Genomic DNA, 7,128 nt, shown 5'->3' with positions numbered 1-7,128 from the left:
CCACGCACCGCCCCGCGGTGCGGTGCGCCCGGGAATAGCAATACGTTGCATCGCACAGGAGGGACGCGCAACGGGGCTCACGGAGGATGGTAAAGCATGCAGCTAGCTGAGCGAGAAACACGAGCGTACCACGTGCACCCCGCTCACACCCGGTAATAATGAATGAAACCTTTTGCAGACCGCGCCGACGGAGCGCGACCTGGGACGAAAGAAGCATATATAGACCGTGAACACCGCCGCGCCGCGAGCCATGCCCTCCCGTGCCGCCAACCCGGCTACGAGCCATAGTCTGTACCCGCGGTAATGCGCGCCACCCTCTCAGCCAGCGAGGGACAGCCGCGATCGCCGGCCGGATGTCCCGCCGATTCCCGGCCCGCGTTCCGACATACCGCGCAGCGCACCGCGGCGTCCCCCATGGGCACAGTGCATGCCTGGGCCAGGTGTGGCTCAGCACACTTTGTACAGAGGGCTTTCGAAGCGTCCAGTTTGTCAGGGCAAAACCGCCGAGAATGCCCATATGTAGCGCAATGTGTGCACAGGGATGCATGTAGATCCTCGACCACGCGTGCTGACGTCCAGCCAATATTAACACGGCCGCGACGCATGAATATGTGGAAAAGCGCAGGGGAACATTCAAGAACATGCGACTTGTTACCACTACGGTCCGTGAAAGTAGTTTTAAGAGTGCACGTGGCTGGATCAATGTTTAGGTCCGGGTTACGGTCTTTCATTTCCTGAATAAGCTGGTCTGGCGCAATCTCAGGGTCCGAGCCAATGAGTTTGATATGAGGTTTTCTTTTCTCAGGAATACGCATTAGTATGCTTGATCTGGTGACCGTGCCCTGATCAATCGCCTGCCGAAGATTCTCAATGGAAGCTCTGTCTTTAGCGATCACCGTAACACCGAAGCGTGTATTGCGCAGGGTAACTGCCCCGATACCCGCTGCGCCCGGCTCCGAAGTACATCCTTTGCAGGCGTGCGAGACTCACAAACAGGCGATAGGAAGGCGATGTGTCCACGCAAGTATGGGTCCTCCGCGACCACCTCACCGCCAGTCGAGTCCAGCGTGGAGGACGGGACGGCGGCCGCGCGGACACCGCCGCCTCCCGCCAACGGCCCCCGACCAGCGGGAACCTCCGCTCGCAGCAAAGGATCGCGGCAGATCCCCCGGCAACGCCGAGGACGCCACCCGGAGCCGGAGATCAGCAGCCTCTCGCCTCGCCAGGTCCAACTGCCGACGTACACTCTAAGAAAAAAAAGGACTAAAAGGGGTAGGGAGGTTAGTCCTTTTGGGGACGAACTGACGTCGGATGAACTGTTGCTCCCCATGCGCTTACTCCTTCGGGGACTAACAGTTGCCCCTGCCCGATGGTCCTCAAGGGAGTAACTGTAATTCGTTCCGATCTTCCGCAAAGGTGGAATTAATTAAATTCGGCATTTAAACCCTAATAAAAAAATTAGACCTGGAAAAAAAACGTGCCCGAGCAGGATTCGAACTCGCGTCCTCTCGGTCACAAGTCAGGTACTCTAACCACTGCACCACGCCGCTTGTTTTTTTTTTCTTTATTACATGGAAAAGAAAACTGAAGGTGTATTACAAAGTGGACACAACTACAGGCTTAAAACTCAGGCAAACACACACATGCATCCAACAAGTGCATCCAGTCTCGCGGAGGTTCCTGCACAGCGTACACACTTCTTACATACGCAGCACTTTCGCGAAAAAAGGATTTTGTAGTTCGCGGGCTTTCGGCATGGCGATCGCAGAGTCTACTTCTCCACAGGCTATATAAACCAAGTACAATGAACACCACGCCGCTTGCTTGAGAATGCAGGATATTTAGACAAGGTTAAGCATGGGAACGCAAGTGCGGCAATATAAAAGTGCCTCCGTATTTTGTGCAAGCTATGCAGTGAGAGTCTAACGTTGAGTGTATTTGCAACCATAAGCGACTGCGAAAAGAAATCATCCCGATTAATTTTAGGGTGATTTCAACAGGCATTACGCCATGTATACGTGTAGCGAGCTGAAACGGGGCACCGAAGACGACAGACAAGAGCAATTTCTCTGTCGCTTAGCGTGTGCCGTTTAAGCTACACATCGTTTCAGTTCGTAACCTCCTTGGAACGGAAGGAACTTAGGTACTGTTGACCAAGAAAATCTAGCCGTCTATCAATGACTTGCGCGTTTAATGTGTATCGCTCACTTATGGGGTGGGGTGCACACGAAGGGCATGCCTCTTCACATTCCCGTTTTAAGTTTCACGTAATCTTCTCACGAAGAGGCAAGGTGCTGCTTTGCGTGTAGTTCAATAGACAATGCACGAACTTCGAACCATTCACGATTTATAAACAATACCGTTTTCGCCGCATCGCTCCATGACACGGACGAAAACAGCGAAGTGCCTGGGGAGTAACTGTTGCCGTTCGTCCTCCCATTGCTCTCTTTCCGAGCAGAGACTAAGCACTTACTCTCCGAAATTTGCACACGGCACGCACATTCATGCAGTTAGTCCTTTGAGGGACGAAAGCGCCCTTTTTAGGACTAACGGCGCAGTTACTCCCGTTTTCCCCGGGATTTTTCTTAGAGCTATAGCTCCTCAACGACACCATCATTCTTCGCCACCGCTGCATGGAGCTCTGCACAAATCTGGACCATGCTATTAACCTCTGTGATGAGTTGCGCCCGTATGGGATTTGAAACTTTGGATTTTGCATGGAGAATGATTTCCTCAATGCGCCGCTGGTGCGTGGCCATTGCATCTAGACAAGAAAACCGTCTGTTTACATGTCCCGAGGTATGCGGGCTCATACCCGATTCTGCTGCCGCACCCATCGGCAATGAAGTGCCCGGTTCACCAGCCTTCAGTTCTTTGCCCCTCTCGTGCTTCTCCAAATCAATAACAACCTCCTCAAGAACCCTGTCTCCCAGAAGGGAGAAGCCTTCGGCCGCCGATTGGGGCGAGCCCCCCGAAACGGGGGCCCCGCCCTCGGCGAGCATGTCCTCGCCCAACGCTTGCGGCCGCGCCATCACCCGCTAGCAAAAGCGGGTATGAGCCATGGCCCAGTAAACTTTATTTCTGTTGGCGTCTAGTGAGCCACATACGGCGAACTGGACGTGGCAACCCTTTTGACGCCTTAGTCCGGTCACGCACTCTAATAAAAGGCCATACAAAAATTATTTTTGGAACCCGTCCTCGCGTTTACCTCAGCCCCTTCAAACGAGAAAAATATCCAGGACTGAAGTTTCCGCCTTCTTTGTTGCGCCGAGCTTGCGCTGGCGCTATCGAGTTATCATGTGGCGGGTGTACCGCCCCGGCCGACTGCTTCCCCGCTTATTCCCGAAAGCAAAAACAAAAATAAATGGTGGGGACCTGTACCTGCAGAAATGCATACCAGGTTTAAAGCCAATTAAAAGATAAATTAATAGGGGTTTTAAACCATATTCAACCCTATCCCTTTTAAACCGAAAGCGCATATTTTTGTGAAGAAAAGCCAATTAGAAAAATAAAATTGTGGGCAAAGGTAACGCGTTTGTGTCCTGAGGTGTCTCAGCGAGGGCAGAAGCCCTCGCGTCGGGCGTTTTAATGATTATGAATAAAGAGGCGGAGACGAGGTGGAAGTGACATGCCGTAAACGAAGAAAGAAAAGAGCCCCCCGTTTCCCCAACACAATGCAAGAAAGTGTTCAAAATGAAAAAGAAAGAGGAAAAAGGGGGAGGAAAGTACAGTCAGTATGGGATGTCACAGACATGAAAGTAAAAGAAAGAGGCAAGAAAGAAAAGGAATGGAAACAAAAAAGGAGCCGTAATACAGACGCGGCAGGCGGCGCGAAACACAAATGCCGTGACAGGTCCAAGTGTTCACAGCATACACAGTCTTACACGCGTTCAATTTCTACTGAGGGACAGTTCGATTCGGGACCCGCCCGTAAGGCACTCGCCGAGCGAACGCGCGCGACCGTACAGGGAAAGAAAACAAAAGAAAAGAAAGAAAAGCAGAAGAAGAATAAGTGAACACGAAAGTCGCGATTCACACAGAGTCTGCGTGACGGCACACTGTGTCCTTGTAACGGCCAACGCCTCGTGTGATCAAACGTGGACCCACCGACGGGCGGGCGACCTCTGGAATTGCGATGGGACCGGGAGCCGCGTCCGTGTAATGTGCAGGCGGGTCGCGAGCCTCTACTCGATGGCTGGCCAGAGTCCATTTCTCCATGAGGCCAAGCGAACGTACACGCAGTAATGCGCCACGTGATGGGCGGCCTCGGGATGGGCGACCGGGCCGGGAGCCGCGTAAGTCCACTGATCAGGCGGGCCGCAGAGAACTAGAAGGCAGGGCACAGTCTGTTCTTCCACGAGGCCGAGCGGAAGGAGACAGCAAGGCGCGACGTGATGCGACCTGATGACCGGCCCCGGGATAAGCGACCGGGCCGGGAGCCGCGTACGTCCAGAGTGCAGGCGGACCGCTGGTCTCTACTGCAGGCTGGGCACTGTCTGGTCCTCCACGAGGCCGATCGGACTTAAACACGAGAAGTATTAAACAGAAAAAGAATAAAGAGAAAAGCGGACAAAGAAAACACCGAAAGCACAGAAGACACTAAAAGAGAAAAGGAAATAAAACAACTACAGTCACGCGAGACGCATTGCACTCACAAAGCGTGCGCGCATTTGCCTTTCAGCCGGGGTCAAAGTGCACCAAGGAACACTGTTCACACGGCGCAGGCGACTCCAGGGACGACGGTCGTCGTCTTCAGTCTTGTGCCGGCAGCGTCGTACGCCTCACCCGCCCCTCGACCGGCGTCTTCGGGACGGGCTGACCGCATTTAGCTACGCGCGCACTCAGCCGCGTCGGGCGCGCCCCATCGCGTGCCAACGCGCGGGGGGAAAGCATTCCCGACGGCTGCAACGACTACTACAAGCGAAGACGTGGTAGACAACACCTGTGGCGCGCCCCAACAGCAGCCTGGAGCAGCAGACGCTGGAGGCGTTCCGCATGGCACAAACGGTGCGAGTGAGCCAATACGCCGCTGTCTACGTATGTGGCGTGATTGGACGCCACCTACCGCGCGGTGGACCCAATGGTGAAGCCGCCAGTGTGCCGGGGCGTGTCACGAGTCCCGAGAGGAGCGATTGAGCCAACACAGATTTGACCTCGTGCAAGGCGCGCCTCTGTGCCGTCTGCTACGTCGCTGAGCGAGTCAGCAGTGGGAGAAGACGTGGGAAGGCGTCGCCGAAAGCCCCTGCAAGTCGAAAGGGCGGATGCGCGCTCGGTACCCGGTTGGGCTCACTTTGATGCCGCCTGCGACTCGGTGAGGGCAAATAGCAGTGCCGCAGAACTCCAAAAAACACGGCGGAAGCGGCCGAAGCACGCAGGGGGTGCGGCGCAGAGGCGAGGAAGTGTCGTGGTATGCCCATGGTTAGCCGCTCGTCACCTGCGTGCGACGTCAGGCATGTGAGCGCTTATGATGTCGACGATCTGTTCCAACAGTGCCCGCATTCGTGCATTTTGTAACAACAGAGGCGTGAGTTGTTGTGCGGCACGCTGCGTCATCTCCCCTGTCGCCTCGCGCGTTAATGAACACTCGTTGAAGAAGTGTGCGGCGCTGTCGCACGCCTTCCCGCAGGGGCAGGTCGGTGTGCTCTGCAAGCCGAAGCGGGCTAAGTAGGAAGGGAACCTTCCGTGCGCTGTTAATAAAGTGGTCAGTTTGCGCGATGGCGGAAAAAACCGCGGGATGCAGAACGTCGTCGGGACCCACTTGTATAATTCGGTGTCCTTGTGGTCAGTCGACCAACGAGCGTGCCATCGCGCCATCGTCTCCTTGTGGAACGAGGCACGCACGACGCGAAACGTGAGATGCGTGCTTCTTAAAACCCCTCGTGCTGCCGCCGCATTCGCCGCCATGTCTGCCAATTCATTTCCGTACACGCCCTTGTGGGCGGGAACGTGATGGATAAGAAAAGGGGCGCTGTTCTCGAGGCGTTGTAGCTTCTCTTTAATGGCTTGAATTCGGGTGTCATTGGTGGTAGGGCGCGCAAGTGCCGTGAGCAGGGACAAGCTGTCAGAGTAAATATATAACGGTGGCGCTAGATCGTGCGAGAGCACGATCTAGCGAGCGTTTCTGCACAATATGCGCTTGACGCAACGCTCAGACGGTACCGCCGCACTGCAACTATCCGCTCACGCTGCGTCAACACCACCGCGGCTCCAGCCGAGCGAGATGTGAACGAGCCGTCTGTGTAGATGTGGGTGCCCGGACGTCTGGCGGCGCGCTCCGCCTCGTGTACTTGCAAGCGCTCAAAACCAAAGCCCCACGCCTCCGACGGATGTTCGCGCCAAACATCTCGCGGGAATAGTACATCAGCCGCCGCGTAGCTTGAACTTCCCAAAGTAACGGATCGTCGCCGTTAGAAGAGGTCGAACTCGGCGTTGAGGCGATCAAGTTCGAACTCCAGTGGCGGTTGGTCTAGTAGAACCTGCAGCGCCTCCGTGCGCGTGGTGCGGTACGCCCCGGTGAGCGCCAGTAGGAGCGTGCGCTGCACCGTGTTTATGCGCGCTCGAAGTCGACAGTCGGGTCGCGCACTCCACCACACGGGCGAAGCATACGCGATGGCCGGCAGCAGGACATGGCAATAGAGTTGCCTGCGGATCTTGGCATCGAGGGTCGCGTGCATGCGGACGAAAGTGATGGACTTCACAGCAAGCGTCACGGCCTTTCGTTGTAGATGTTCCGCGTGGTCAAAGAACGATAACCTTCTGTCGATCATAACGCCGAGAATTTTAACGGAATTCTTGAATGTTAGGCCTGTCTTGCTGTCATCGATCTTGATGGTCGGTTAACTTTTTTCCATGCCCCCCCTGCCGAAGGAAAAAACGACGCATTCAGTTTTGTCGTGGTTAAGACGGACCTTGGTGGTGGTGGTCCACGCCTTTATTTCAGTCAGGGCGGCCGTGGCTCTCGCCATGGTGTCGAGGCGATGTTTCCCCGGGATCAGAACCACCGTGTCGTCGGCGTACGCCTGAATGCGGACTCCCTCCGGCATTTCTACGCGCACCAGACCATCAATGACAACATTCCAAAGCAGGGGGGACAGAGGCGACCCCTGGGGGCTGCCTAATGTCGCTTCC

Source organism: Dermacentor albipictus, unplaced genomic scaffold (assembly GCF_038994185.2).
Source record: "Dermacentor albipictus isolate Rhodes 1998 colony unplaced genomic scaffold, USDA_Dalb.pri_finalv2 scaffold_15, whole genome shotgun sequence".
In the NCBI taxonomy this organism is placed as follows: domain Eukaryota; kingdom Metazoa; phylum Arthropoda; class Arachnida; order Ixodida; family Ixodidae; genus Dermacentor; species Dermacentor albipictus.
This window is presented reverse-complemented; position numbering follows the sequence as displayed.